Source organism: Antechinus flavipes, chromosome 2, assembly GCF_016432865.1.
Source record: "Antechinus flavipes isolate AdamAnt ecotype Samford, QLD, Australia chromosome 2, AdamAnt_v2, whole genome shotgun sequence".
Classification (NCBI taxonomy): domain Eukaryota; kingdom Metazoa; phylum Chordata; class Mammalia; order Dasyuromorphia; family Dasyuridae; genus Antechinus; species Antechinus flavipes.
The window spans coordinates 261,061,586-261,077,176 of record NC_067399.1 but is presented as its reverse complement, the minus strand read 5'-3'; the positions used below and the strand labels follow the sequence as shown (position 1 = coordinate 261,077,176).

Below are 15,591 nucleotides of genomic sequence, written 5' to 3'. Positions count from 1 at the left end.
ACTGTGAATTTTAGGCAGAATTTTAATGCAGCTCTTCCTAGCCATGAAATTGGTTGAATTTCACTAAAAGCTGCACCAAAATTAAATTTCTGTCTTTCTAGCTCACATCCATCAGATTGGCAAAGATATTTTTAAATAGTAACTATGGCAATGATTGTAAGGACTATGAGAGAGTAGGCACAAGAATGCACTATTGGTTGAACTGTGAAATCATCTAGTCATTCTGTAAAACAAATTGGAACTATATTCCCAAAGCCACTAAACTGTGCACAGCCTTTGGCCAGTCCATTACATTATCATACCCTAATAGCATAATAATGTAACTAATAGTATACTCTTCTCCCCTCTACCAATAACAAAGAAAGAGGAAAAGGAGTCATTTAAAAGCACTCTTCGTCTCTGTCTCTGTTTATCTATCTTTGCCTGCCTGTCTGTCTAGATGTGTGTGTGTATGTTTTTTCCTAGCATTTTTCTCATAGCAAAGAATTGAAAAAAAGATGGATATCCATCAACTGAAAATTGGGTTGAACAAATTATGGTATATTTTTTATACTCTTAGTGAGTATAAATGATAATGATGAAAGTGATGAATTCATAGTAGCTTCAGAAGACTGACTGGTAAGAAATGATGCAGAGTGATCAGGAGGCAGAAGTAGGAGAACAATTTATACAATGAATGTAATGCCGGAGAAACTGAGGCATTAGAGATTAGAGATAGAGATTAGAGAATATTTAATAATTTATTAAAGGAAGAGATTTACTGGGACCAAATGGATGCATGGTTTGGTCCCAGGGCTGAATGAGACTATCATCTCCAAGAATCCAGCAAACAATGTGAGTTCTCAATGACCTATGTACACATGGCTCAGACTCAGGAGATATACTGAGGCAGGAGCGGAGTCAGGGTACTGAGAGAGGGAATGGTACTCTGACAAGATGGGGTGAGCCTCCAGAGATGAGATGACATAATCAGGGGGAGGCACTCTGGAGATGGGGAGAAATATCTTGATAAGACAGTATATGACATTCTGATAGCTTGGGATGGGGAGAGGCATTCTGATATTCTAAAATATAAGATCTTTTATCCTCATCAAATATTCTGAAAAAGAGGGAGGGGAGGTTTTGCAGGACTGAACTTTGAGCTGATAATTATACTGAAGCAGAGAAACTGAATCAGGACTGGGTCAGGATAATTAGGGAAACTGAGTTAGCACGATAAAAGAGAATTGTGGCATAACATGATTATTGAATTTAAAAAGATAACTAGGGCAGACTCTAAAATGAAATTAAGTCCTATGAATAAGCAAAATATCTGAAGAATACATCTTGGCAGAGAGATGATTGATTAGGAATAAAGGATACATTCATCTTCATACAAAGTCAATTTGTTGATTTTTTAAATACTCAATTTATTTATTATAAAAGAAGTTTTTAATTGGAGTGGGTCGACGAGAGTTGAGAGGTATAATGATAAGGAAATCCTTTTTTTTTTAAAGGAAGAAAAGAAAAAATAAGTACCTTAATGTATCTTAGGAAAAAAAATACATAGGAAAAGAGAATAGAAGGAAGAAGACAAAGACAAGCATGGCAACATTGAAACCTCTATGTTAATTTAAAATATGTGATTAAAATTGTACATATGAATAATTTACAATTTCCTATTCAGTCCTCCCCCTCCCGCACAATGTTATTTATACAGGGAAGCTCATTTTTTTGTTTGTTTTTTATATCTGTGAAGTTCATAATATTACTAGATTAATACGCATAAGCATACTGACAGGTAGGTTGCACAGTACAGAGAGTGCTAGACTTGAAGTCAAGAAACTCACACTTGCTAGTTGTGTAAACTCGAGTAAGTCACAACTTCTGTTTACTTAATTTCTACTGAAACGTCAGTGTCCTTTAATAGATTTGAACAGGCTGGTTTCAAGTTCAACTGGAAGTAATTGATCAAATTGCGTTAGCCCCCTGGGGAAGTTGCAGGAAGCAGTCGCACGTACCTTCAAGATATTTTTTCTTCATTAGAAAAAAGGTTGTGAGAAAGAATATTGAGTTCTCCTTTCTCTTTCTTGCTAGACAATCGGGATTAAGTTATTTGTCCAGGGTCACAAAGCTAATATCAAGTGTCTGAGACAGGATTTGAAGTCAGGTACTCTTCATCTAACTGCCCCTTGCTTCCTTTCCCTGCCACTGCCTTTTTTTTTTTTTTTTTTTTTTTTTTACTTCGATTCATATGCCTTTTGAAGTTAATGGAAAGGTGAAGCAAACTTTTGATTATTCAAAAGCGCTTAATTTCCTTTCACTTGTATTATTCAATCACATTTTAGAATTAATTGGAGGCATCTTAAACAAAACGTAGCATTTCCTTCGAGCCGGAGTCAAACCAGGAACCTAAGGATACCTAAGTATTTCGTTGCTACAGTCCTCCACTCTACCAACTGAGGTATTGAAGGGTGCGTAAAAGTACACCTACCGTACGTTGTATTTTAAAGGTGTGGTACTAGACTGTGCCAAATCATTTCTTCTCTTATTCCACTTCTAAGAAATGTTGCATGTTCAAGTACTAACCATTGATATTTGAGAAATTTTTGTAAGAAATGAAATGAGATACAAAATGTCAAGAAAGAAAGGCAAGGAGATACTTTAGAATAGGTAATTGAAAACCTTACACGAATTAATTTCCTAAAAATTAGAATGACCCTGATAGAAAAATTGTGGTGTTCTCTTCTTTTATATTATATATGATTGGTTCTCTAAGAGCAGGTTTCTTGGGGAGGTTAGTTTCGGTTCCGAGTAATAATCACCTCAAAATGCAGCCAGCTGATAAAATCCAGACGTTTATTTTCTCCTTCCAAGTCTTATCTCTCTCCTTGGGCCCAGGTAGCTTTCTTAGAGGCCTATCTCACTCCTTGGTTCCAAGAGCTCTTGCAGCTTGTCTGTCAGCTTCTGCCTCCACTCACTCCTGGCTCTCAATCTCCCAGAGTGCTCCTTGGCCCTGAGAGCTTCTTGCTTATATGCTATACACTGAGTACACACCAAATATTATATCATTGGGAAACCATTATTTGTTGTAGGATTAAATCAATTCTAAACTAGATTTAAACATTGTCTCCTCAATTCCACTTAGTACCTTGTTTCAAGTTTTGGCCCATAACATCTCCTTGTAGGATCAGATCAATCATATTGAACCATGATAAATTAGAAAATTATTGTCTCTATCAATTCTAATGACTTAACACTTTGTAAAGATTCCAACAAAAAATGAGTAAGAAAACAAATATGTAAATAAAACAAAAATATTGAAAAAAACTTTTTAAAAATTAAAAACAAGCGATTTTGGAAAAGAGGAGAAGGAGAGGTTATCTAGAAATTACTGGAGTATCTGAAAATCATAGTCAGAAAAAGTCTGAAAATGATATTTCAAGATATTGTAAATTAAAACTACCTGGAATAAGGTATTATTATTATTATTATTATTATTATTCTATGCTTTGAAATAAGGGGGAAATAAAAAGTGAAATAATCCATCAGTTACCTCTTGAAAGAAATCCCCAAATGAAAACTCTCGGGAATATCAAGAAAATCTAGTTTCCAAGTTAAAAAAAATTTCAACTGTTCAAGTACCAAGAAGCCACAATAACAATGAACAATACTACAAAAGAGAAGAGCTTCTGTAGTACAATATTCCAAAAGGCAAAAAAAAAAAAAAATAAAAAAATGCTGGTAATCAGTTATATTATCCAAAAAAATAATTCCACAAGGAAACAATAAATTTTATCATAATAGAAGATTTCCAGAAATCCTTGATGAAGTCCAGAACTGAATAAACATTTTGAAATGAAAATGCAGATTTCAAGATAAATGTGAAAATATACAAATATTTGTCTATTTGGAAGGAATATGTAGAGATGAATTATTTTCATGTTATTAGTAGTATAAGCAACAGATATCATTTCAAAAACTTTATTACCTTGAGAATCATAGCAATAATTTAAAATGATAGAGGGTCTGTGAGTAGTTTTATTTGGCCATCTAGAAAGAAAAAATTGGGAAGGGCAGTAGACCACACTAGGGAGGAAATTAAGGGAAAATGAGAGGGAAAGCACTTTCACATAATAGAGGTGCATAAAATGAAGAATATATAATCATAAGTATCATATGAATCCACCTTCATTTGAATTGGTTAAAAAGACCACAATTACACACACCCACACAGAAAATACATTAAACTTAAAAGGGAAATAGGAGGGAAGAGGTATCAGGAATGGGATAAGATGGAAAGAATTTCAACAGAGAAACATTATGCAAACTTTTTCTCTTCCACCACCTTCTTTCTATTTGTAAAGATGAAATGTAAGCAAAAACAAAAGTATAAAGGAATACAATGGAGAATACACATTTATCAGTTATAATTGTGATTATGAATGAGCTGAATTCACATGTAGGCCAGAAATACTGCAAACATTCACAGAAAAAAATGTGCTTTCAAAGCAATACTGCTTCAGCTGAACTCAAAAAAAGAGGGATATCAATCATGATTATAGACAAGGCTACATTAAATGTAGGTAAGATACAAAGAGATAGGTAGGAGAAATAATTATGCTTTAAGAAACAATAGATAATTTATCAATAAAATATGTGCAGCTAATAACTGTATTAAAATACTTACAGAAAAAGTTAATTGGAAACCTAAATATACTATAAAAGCATAATAGTGAGGAAACAACATACTCATTCAGACATAGACAAATGTAACCAAAAGATCAACAAGAAGGAAGCTAAGGATCTCAATAGTATTTTAGAAAAATTAAATATGCTAATGCTCTGCGAATTCTGGATGGAAATAGAAAGTAGTTCATATATATCATTCTGTTGCATGTGGAACCATTTCAAAAAGAGAATTCTGTAGAAAGCAGAATTTTTTTGATTATTTTGATCATTTTTATTTTCAAGACATATGCAGAGATTATTTTCAATATTCACCCACCCTTGCAAAATCTTGTGTTTCCCCAATTTTTTTTCCTCCCTTCCCTCTACCCCTTCCCTTAGACAGCAAGTAATGTAATATATGTTAAACATGTGCAAATCTTCTATTTGTATTTCCACAGTTATTGTGCTGCACAAGAAAAATCAAATTAAAAAAGGGAGGGAGGGAATGAGAAAGAAAACAAAATGCAAGCAAACAACAACAAAAAATGTGAAAATACTATGTTGTGATGCACACTCAGTCCCCACAGTCCTCTTTCTGTGTACAGATGCTATCTTCATCACAAGATCATTGGTACTAATGTACTAAGTTGTAACTATGTAAATCCAAGAGTAAACATTTTATGCAATGAAGAAAAATACAAACTTATCCCAATAAGACTAGTGGTAAAGCAAGATGCCTGCTACCATTTCTATTATTAATCAGAATTAACTAAAAATGCTAGCTGAAACAGTAAGAGAAGAAATAGAAATCAAAGAAATAATCATGAGGAAAGAGAAAACAAAATTATTTCCTTTTATAAATCATATGATGACCTGTAAGAGGCTCTGGACCTGACCCTCCTGGGATGAGTTGAGACGCCTTTGTGTCAGGCCCACCCTAACCTGTATCCTTGGACTACCAAGGTGGCGCTGATGGTGTGGGGGAGTCTGGACAGGTTGGGGGACAGGGGAGGCACAGTAAGGTTGGGCTCCTCCTTTCGGGGAGGGATCGGGGAGGGATCGGGGAGGACTCTCTGTCCCGATTGGTGTACAGCAATGAGGAAGGATAAGAGCTATAAAAAAGAGCGGCACGGGGTGGTTCGGGGAGACACGGCTGACTTGTAGCATCAATAAACGTCACTGTTTTATCAACCTCGGCTCTCTGTCTGGTGATTCCCTCCTCCGGTCTCCACGAGGAGGGCCGGAGACGTCCGCAGCCCCGTCAGGCTCGGGGAAGCTGGAAGAGGCAGTCTCTGTTGTGGTTTCCCGTTATCCTGTGACCTGGCCCGGCCCCCAACAATGACCTACTTTGAATATCCCAAGTTAAACAACAAAAGAATTAATTAAAACAATAAATTCAGCAAAGTTGCAGTATGTAAAATGAATCTTTATAAATCATCATTTCTAAATATTAATAACAATACCCAACAGATAGAGCTAGAAAGAAAAATTGTATTCAAAATAACTGTAAGTTATACAATGTTTGGGAGTGTATCTACCAAGAAGAACCCAGGAAACACGATCCCAACTGTAAAAACATTCCTTTTCATGAGTAGGTCAAGCTATTATAATAAAAATGTCAATTCTATCTAATTCTTCAATGCTGAATCAAACTCTTCTCTCTCTCCCTCATTCTCTCTCCATTCTCCCCCTCTTCTCTCTCTCTCTCTCTCTCTCTCTCTCTCTCTCTCTCTCTCTCTCTGTTCATTTATTATTATAGTGCTTTGTGGTTGGAACTGTGAATGGTTCCAGCCATTTTGAGAAGCAACTTACAACTATGCCCTAAAACTTAATAATTATGCATATTTCTTGACTACTATAATATTTTCTCCTCTTCCACCAAAGCTAAACAAAAAGGAAAATAATATGTACCTCCATATTTATAGAATTTCTTTTCATATTAGCCTAAAAATTGGAAATCAGGGGCTATCTTTAATGGAAAATATATTATGTGAATGCATTGGAATATTATTGGATCACACGAAATGCTGAAGAGTTTCATAGGAAACACGAAAGACCGAGGTGATAATAATGCAGACTCAAGTGAGCAGAAATAAAACAATTGATGCAACTATAACACTACTGTAGAGAAACACACCTTTAAAAGACTTAGAACTGGCCAATGCAATGATAAACGTGACCAAAAGAATGGACTCGAAACAGGACATGCATCTCCTGACAGAGAAGAGTTGAACTTAATATGCAGCGAAACATATTTTCGGAAGTGACTAGTGTATGAATTTTACTGGATCATGCTGCGTTTAGGATTAGAACTTTGTTTTACAAATGCACGTAAAAATCAATCATTTTAATCAAATTTCCAGGTTTGAGTTAATTGCAAGCCTCGTAATGCAAACCAACAGTGAAGTAGCTGGTAAGAAATTAATGAAATTTTAAGATGCTTAAACAGACGATTTTAATAGTATTTTTACATATAGAGAAATAATGTACAAGCTTTAGTCACGTTCAGACCAGTAAGAGAGAGGAACTTAATACTGAGGTCCTTTTCTGGGTCCTCCAATTTGAAAGGTCTGCTAGATTGCTTTCAATTTTAACTGTGAAGTTGAGAAAGATTTAGTTCATGCTAAAGAGGATGGAGTGGAGGAGGGCATTCTTCCTTCCTGGAGTTGCAAGCTACTGGCTTTAAAACATCTCTCACAACATTAGCTGTCACGCTCTGCCCTAACAAGACAATTCATGATTCCTGCTTTTTTTTAGAGGGGAAATCGTTATTAATTTTCTTGTCCTATGGTCTGGGCTTGGGTCTTTGTTCTCGATCCTGATCTCCAGCTCCTACTAATTTCCATCAGTTGCCTGGGACAGAGAACTATTCCCATTTTGAATGCACCTTTTTAAACGTAATAAGTTAAATCATGTATTTCAGATAGACAAAATGCTCCTATAGCATCTTAAGCGGAGACACAAACTGGACAGTCAACGCTTTCCTTTCTAAGGGTTTAGATTGATAAAGTCATCTTTAAGAAAGTCCAGATTTTACAAATCATTAGATTTCATTTTACTCTACTCCCCCAAGTCTTTCCTCCATGATTTGAAGATTCTTAACCTTCGAATAAAGACTAACATTTGATTTCTCTGCTTCTGCAGAAACGCTTGATTTCACTTGAAAAAATTTCACTTTCTATTTGATTTTACTTATTATATATCCAAATAGTTTCGTTTGGTGCCGTCTAGCTCTTCAGTCTTTTTAATCTAACCCCTATGGACTCGGATCCTATTAATTTGTATCTCTACTATAATAATTCCTTCCCTCTCTCTTTTCCTAGTCTCTTTCATGACGTATTTTTGTATTCACATTTTTAGAGAAGATAATGTTGCTTCTTTTAGAAAAGATGTTCTTGAACTTCATTTCTGAGAATGTCGTATCTATTACTGCCCTCCCTCCCTCCAAAAGGTAAGGAATTCTTGAGCTAAGGAGAAAAAAGAATGATAAACCTAAACCTTCTAAGTGCACCTTCCAAACAAGCCTTCTAAATTCTCTGGTGCTTTTATTTAAAAAAGATCTGATCAGATTGCTTACTGTCTTGGTGAGGGGAAAAGTGGGAGAGGGAGGGAGAAAAATTTGGAATAAAAAGATTTCCAAAAATGAATGCCGAAAACTCTGTTTACATGTATACGGAAAATAACATTCTTAGAAAATTTTTGAATGATGTTGGAGGGGATGCAGGAAAACTGGGACACCGATGCATTGTTGGTGGAGTTGTGAACGAATCCAACCATTCTGGAGAATAATCTGGAATTATGCCCAAAAAGTTATCAAACTGTGCAAACCCTTTGATCCAGCAGTGCTACTACTGGGCTTATACCCCAAAGAGATACTAAAGAAGGGAAAGGGACCTGTATGTGCCAAAATGTTTGTGGCAGCCCTGTTTGTAGTGGCTAGAAACTGGAAATTGAATGGATGTTCATCAATTGGAGAAGGCTGGGTAAATTGTGGTATATGAATGTTATGGAATATTATTGTTCTGTAAGAAATGACCAGCAGGATGGATATAGAGAGGCTTGGAGAGACTTTCATGAACTCATGCTAAGTGAAATGAGCAGAACAAGGAGATCATTATACACTTCGACAACGATATTGTATGAGGATGTATTCTGATGGAAGTGGATTTCTTTGACAAAGAGACCTAACTGAGTTTCAATGGATAAATGATGGACAGAAGCAGCTACACCCAAAGAAAGAACACTGGGAAATGAATGTGAACTATTTGCATTTTTGCTTTTCTTCCCGGGTTATTTTTACCTTCTGAATCCAATTCTCCCTGTGCAACAAAAGAACTGTTCGGTTCTGCAAACATATATTGTATCTAGGATATACTGCAACATATCTAACATATATAGGACTGCTTGCCATCTAGGGGAGGGGGTGGAGGGAGGGAGGGGAAAAATCGGAACAGAAGCGAGTGCAAGAGATAATGTTGTAAAAAAATTACCCTGGCATGGATTCTGTCAATATAAAGTTATTATTAAATAAAATTAAATTAAAAAAAAAAAAAAGAAAAGAAAAATTCCGAATGGCAGCGGTGGGATTCGAACCCACGCCCCCGAAGAGACTGGAGCCTTAATCCAGCGCCTTAGACCGCTCGGCCACGCTACCACATGTACCTTTGTTTTTCTGTCATTCTACAAATATATATCAGGCGCCTGTTGTGTGCCAGGTACTGTGCTAAATTTGGGGAATGCAAAGCACAAAACAGTCCCTGATCTCAAGTAATTTATAGTCAAAAAGGAAAGCCGAAGTAAAAAACATCTATATATAAGCAAGATATAGACTGGACAATATCAAAATATCAAAAATCAGGATTTTGCATTTACTCTTGGAGGTAAAAGAGAGCTTATCGAACAGCGAAACCATATGTTCAGACTTTTATTTTAGTAATATCAATTTGACAAATGAGGATTAATTTCGGTAGCGGGAGACTTGACCCTGGGAGACCAATCACTAGGCTATTGTCAATCGTGAGATCTGGGGGTGGGGAATTCACCAAAGTGATTTCAGTCTTGGAGGAGAAATGACTACTAGAAACAATAGTATCTGGAGCATAGAAAGATGGTGGTCAGAGAGAGAAGTACAGGATTATATGTAGATTGTGACCTTGGTTTACTGGGAAGATGGCAGTATCCTCAACTGTAATGAGGAGCATAAGAAGACAGGATTGTCTACTGTCAAGTATGCTGTAAGCATCGTTAATGTCTTAAATCTTGATAAATTCTTCAGGACTTTCAAAGCCATCAAAAAGATAATCTCTGTCTCAGTCTCTGTCTCGGTTTCTGTCTCTCTAGTCTCTCTGAATTTATGACTCTTACTAAGTTGGAGAGTCAGACAAGAGATAATAAAAGGAAAGAAATGTTTTTCCCAGTCTGCAAAAATTTATGGTATTATACATCAGAGACTAAATTTCTAACCAAAATGTAATTTCTCTACTATGAATTTCCAAAGGGGTTTGAATAAATGCTGGAATATCTTGTTTAGGTAAATTAGAAATAAAGTCATTTAAAAGTAACTGAATGGTCATGCATTTGTAAACTCTTATGAAGACCCAAAGTAAACACTAAGTCTTATCTAGCAGGCTTTAGCAACATTACCTAGAGAATCTCCTTGTGAAAATTGAGACTCTATAAAGCGTTTGTAAATATTGATCCAGATATAATTGAATTTACTAGTTTCCTTTTTAAGCGAAATGTATTCTTCTATTAGGATAATTATGATCTTTAATTTTTATAAGTAAATCAGACCTTAATGAAACAAATACACTTAATATTTGATATTAAAGTTATTATGTTTATATGCTTAGAAACTGAAAAAAAAAAAAAAGATGGATCCAAATTACTCTATACTGGTCTTAAACACAATCAGTATAAAAAGTCCAAACTAGATGAATGAAATGATTTTTTATATAAGATAATATGGAAGTGCATTCACCTGAATCAATGTCATTTGATTGGCAATAAGTTGGGCTTCATATTTTAAATCCACAATGTTGTATATGCTATCATTATGCTTACATGTTTTCTTGTATTATGAATTTTAGAAAATCATTTGTATAAGAAATGCTGTTAAAAAGATGATGCAATTGCATCATTGGGATATTAGCTTCTTTTGTATCTGGATACTGTGAAATTAAGTTATTAGAGACCTTCATCACAATGATCAAAAGTTATTTTGTGTTATTAAGTATTTAATTGGTTATATTTTTAAAGGAATAATAATAATTAATTGTGTGAGAAAAAAAATTTAAGAACCTCATAAAATCTCCTTATTTGTAAACATATCAGGTTGCTTGGAAACATCTGCTTGGACAAGGATCTAAAATCATATATCTGTTAAAGAATTTGCTAAATGTTTTGAAATTCCAAAATACTGAATTAATTTACTGAAGAAATGAGACCCCCACTTCTATCAGAAATATCCCTAAAATAGGAAGTAGAAAGGAATTATAATTTTGCTTATAATATAAAAATGATTAATATGATGATTTGTGAATATAAATATGTTAAGAGATAGATACCTTTTAGTATCAAGACTAAGTAGTCACTGTTTTTCTGAGTTTTGATTGAACTAGTATATATTCACTATATTCTAGAATGTAATCATATTATTAATTTGATGAATGATTTTTTACATAAGGATAAGTTTAAACTCAAGAAGAAAAAAAATAAAAAATTATTGAGTGAAGTTTTGGAAAAGTCTGATAAAGTTTTTAAGATAATGGCTTTTTATTAAAAAAAAAAACACATGCAAAAACATGTTTAACATATATTGGATTATTTGCTGTGTAAGGGAGGGGGTGGGGGCAAGGGAGGGAGAAAAAATTTGGAACATAAAGTTTTGCAAGAGTGCATGTTGAAAACTATTTTTTGCATTTATTTTTAGCTTTTTATTCTCAAAATATATGCATAGTCAGTAATCCACCATTCTAGGCAGATGCCAAGAACTTGAAGGAAGGGTGATTCAAGAATTGTGATTGTGCCTGTAGAAAGTTGAGGGAATAACCTTTCATAGGTGAAAGAAGGATCCTCTTGATTTAGTTTCCCCATTGTTCTGTTTTTCTGAACAGAAATGTTTTCCACCTCCTTAATCCTGAATCTGGCTATGATACTCTGTGAATAATATGGAATATATGATTTATTATTCCCCTCCCCCAAAATTTAAAAAATTTAAAAATTAACTATGATTCTTACTTGAAATCAACCAGAATTAAGGATGCTTTATCCTGTTAATATCTATGTTAAGTCATTCTATGCCCTTAGGCATAGGTTGTGATATTATTACAATCCATCTGTTCCATCATCTTCTCTTCATAGCAAATCTTTCTAACAATGACAGATAAGACTGTAAATATATATAATACATACATGTATATAATATATACATATTCATACATTAACATATATATATATACACGTGTGTGTATGTATGTGTGTATACACACTTCAGAACCTCTGTGTTGTTGTAATGGGAGATAAGTATAAGGTACATGTTGGACAGCCTACTTGGATGTTCTTTCTATATATAGCTCTATTGTTTATAAAGTTAGCTCCATAAGGTTTGAACTGGGTTTTGCCATATGAACTAATTACTGGAAGGTCAATCTGATTAGATTTCATCAGGTTTTCTAAATTATACTTTAGCTTTAGAAGGTTTTAGAAGTATTACCTAGAGAATCTCCACAAGTTATCTGAAATATGGATAGTGATCAAAGGGGAGAGAGAGGTATCCTGACTAGGGTTTGAGACCCTCTTGGGGACAGTCATCTGGGCAGTGGAAGATAAGGATATGCACAGATGCTTACCAGAGATGTGAAAGTACAGATCATGGACACTGACAAAGGATATAACACCACTAATGCTCCATATTGGATTTCTTTATTCACCTTATCCTAATTTTGCTTGTTTTATTAGTTCTTAATATATCATGGACCTCTTACCTATTCTGTAAGCTGTGTATCATTTCTAACTTAGACTTATATTGCTTTGGGAATTATAAGAAAATTATGAAACTATTGTCTCCAAGTGGGGAATTGAAGAATTAAATTTTTGTGTATGACTGTAACAGAATGCTGTAATAAGGGAAAATAATTTGAGTCTACCCACAGTCTGTTGCAAAACAGAAAAGAAAGGGCAATAGAGTTGCTGAAAAAAACACAGGGTTGTTTGTATAGGAATATCTCTGGATGGTCTGGAAAACAAAAAAGTCTTCAATAAGTAAAAGGATTTGAGTTAATATTTCATTAATTGGGGAACTGTTATCAATCAGAGTTGATGATAACTATGGGGATAAAAGTTTATTATCTGTCCTCTTTATCTCTATGATTTCAACTAATTATTGTTGGTTGTAGGTGGGGGAGGGAGGTTTAGGGAGGAGACCTGATGATGAACTTTTAGTATGTTACATTTTCTAGCTTTGTTAATTCTAATCATCAGATGAGACAATTTTTTAACTTTGCTTTGTAACTGAGAAAACATTTCATTTTTAGTTAATCTATTTCATTACTGGCTTGTTTTCAATGTTGGTAACAAACTGTATTGGTTCCATGAATGTTTTACTTATTGTTAAAAGAATTAGGAGTAGTGGAGTGCCCTAAATAGAGTGCTGGACCTAAATTTAGGAAGATGTGAACTGGAATGCAGTCTCAGACACTGATGGATATTATGATTGAACCTCTGTGATGACCCCGAATTTTAAAACCAGCCGGAGTCAGGAATTCAGGTTAAGGGAAAATCTTCAATCTTTATTCTTTATGGAGGTGAAGGGGAATCCAGATAGCAATGTGAGCAGCTCCGACAGGAATCAGCCAGCAGTCTCTTTCTGCCTCTCTCTGCCCCTCTACGTCGACCCACCCAAATTGTCATTTCCTATACAATACATCAGGTCTTGCACAAAGAGTGGGCCGGGCCATTCTTTCTCCAAGCTTATATATTAATAGAATATGGTCCAATTACTATTTAGCCTCCTGTGATTGGGACCTCAGTGCATCAACTCGAGTTTCAGCCCATTACAAACCTCAATTCTTTATCTACAAAATGGAGATAGTGATAACATCTATTTCTAAGGGTTATTATGAGGAAGACATGAGATTACATATGTAAAATGCTGTGTGAGCTTTAATCCCTATATAAATGTGTGATTTGTAATTTTAGTTGTCCAACTTTAAGTCCAAGCAGGTTACTAACCCCCTTTCCAGGTAACAGTTCTTTAAATAATTTAGAACAGCACAGCCCCACAATCTTGTCTAAGTCTCCAGGCTAGTCCCGGCCAATTCTCTCAATTCATACTTATCTAACAATATAAACTACGGTTGGGCCCAGAGATCTAAGGCACTTTCCTCACTTTCTTCACTGAGAAACTTTACTCTGTGTATTGATGATAACATTGACTTTAGTCTAGTATCTTTTTAGCTTAGGTTTTTGGCAATAGAAAGAAAGGAAACACCTTTACATCATTTGGACATTAACAAAAGAGGATTTATTTAACTGTAGCACAGAATAGATACTAAATTGGGTTATTGCATCACTTAATTCTGGATATGGAAAGTGAGGGAGAGAGGATTCTGGAATTGTTACTGAAAATATAGTGGTGCCCTTTAGGAACAGGTATCTAACAAAGTGAACAGAGTATTTGGGGGGGGGGTGCAAGAAAGGGGAAAAATAATGAGTTCTGTCAAGGTCCTCAAGCCTAGTCCATCCCCTCTCTTTTTGCTCCTGTCTTTTTACTAATCTTTCCAATAGATGAAGGAATTGAGATAATAAATTCAGTGCTTTCAATAAAATAAAAAACAATATTATCATGTTAATTTAGGATATTGAGTTTCAAGAAATATAGCTATTCATTCTATCAAGAACCATCCAAAGTATTTCTTCTCCCTATGAATTGAATCAGAGAAGGGTCAAAGAAGCTATACAAATTAGATTACAGACACACATACAAATATGTGTGTGTGTGTGTCTGTGTGTCTGTATGTGTGTATATATACAAATATATATACACAGATTCCCCAAATCCCTTTAAAATTTATTTCTATTTTGTTTTTAATTTATAGGTTAAAATAAATATTTCTATAACAATTTTTTAAAAATATGATTACATATAAAACTGCAAATCTATTATGTAAAACTTGCTATTCCTTTTAAATATATAATAGATATAAAAATTTCTTTTCTTCTTTCTTCCTCCCTAGAGATGGCTATCATTAGACACAAATATGTGTATATAGAGGGTGTGTGTGTGTGTGTGTGTGTGTGTATGTGTAAAATCATTCTATACATCTATTTATCAATTCTTTCTGTGGTTGCAGATCTCTGATTTGGATCTAGGCTCCACCACAGTACAGAATAAGCTCACAGTGCATCTTTGATCTTTCATACCCTATTTCTTGTAAAATAAACATGAAAAATCATAAAAATCTATATGTATGTGATGATTTTAGATGTATAGAGAGATACAGAAAGAAATAGAGAGAGGCGGTGAAGGATAGAGATAGAGACAAACAAACAGAAAAGGTCACAGAGAAGATGAGAGACAGAGATGAAGATAGATATATAGACATAAATAAATAGAAGCAGAGAAACAAAGTGGGGAGGAGACAAATTGAGGAAGAAAAACAGAGAGAGAGAGAGAAAGACGCAAAGAGACAAATAGACACAAAGACAGAGGCGGAGAGGGAAAAGAAGAGGAGGGAAGGAGAGAGAAATAGAAACAGGGACAGAGACGGAAATAGAGGTAGAGAGAGCATTATAGAAATTCTGAATTACGGTCACTGCGGCCAGATCTTACCGTGGCTTTTGCTCTCAGTGCAACTGTTACTAATACAAACCTCTTTGAGAAGAGTCAGGATTTTTCAGACTCTTTGTCTTGGTGCTGGATGGTGATTTAGCAAGTAGTGG

General features: G+C 34.7%; 1 non-coding gene across 1 annotated transcript; it reads right to left on the bottom strand.

The window, feature by feature from the left end:
- Positions 1 to 9,222: 9,222 nt before the first annotated feature.
- TRNAL-AAG (transfer RNA leucine (anticodon AAG)) lies at positions 9,223 to 9,304 on the bottom strand. Its single transcript has one exon. It is a non-coding gene; the product is annotated as a tRNA-Leu (tRNA).
- Between the last annotated feature and the right edge of the window lie 6,287 nt (positions 9,305 to 15,591).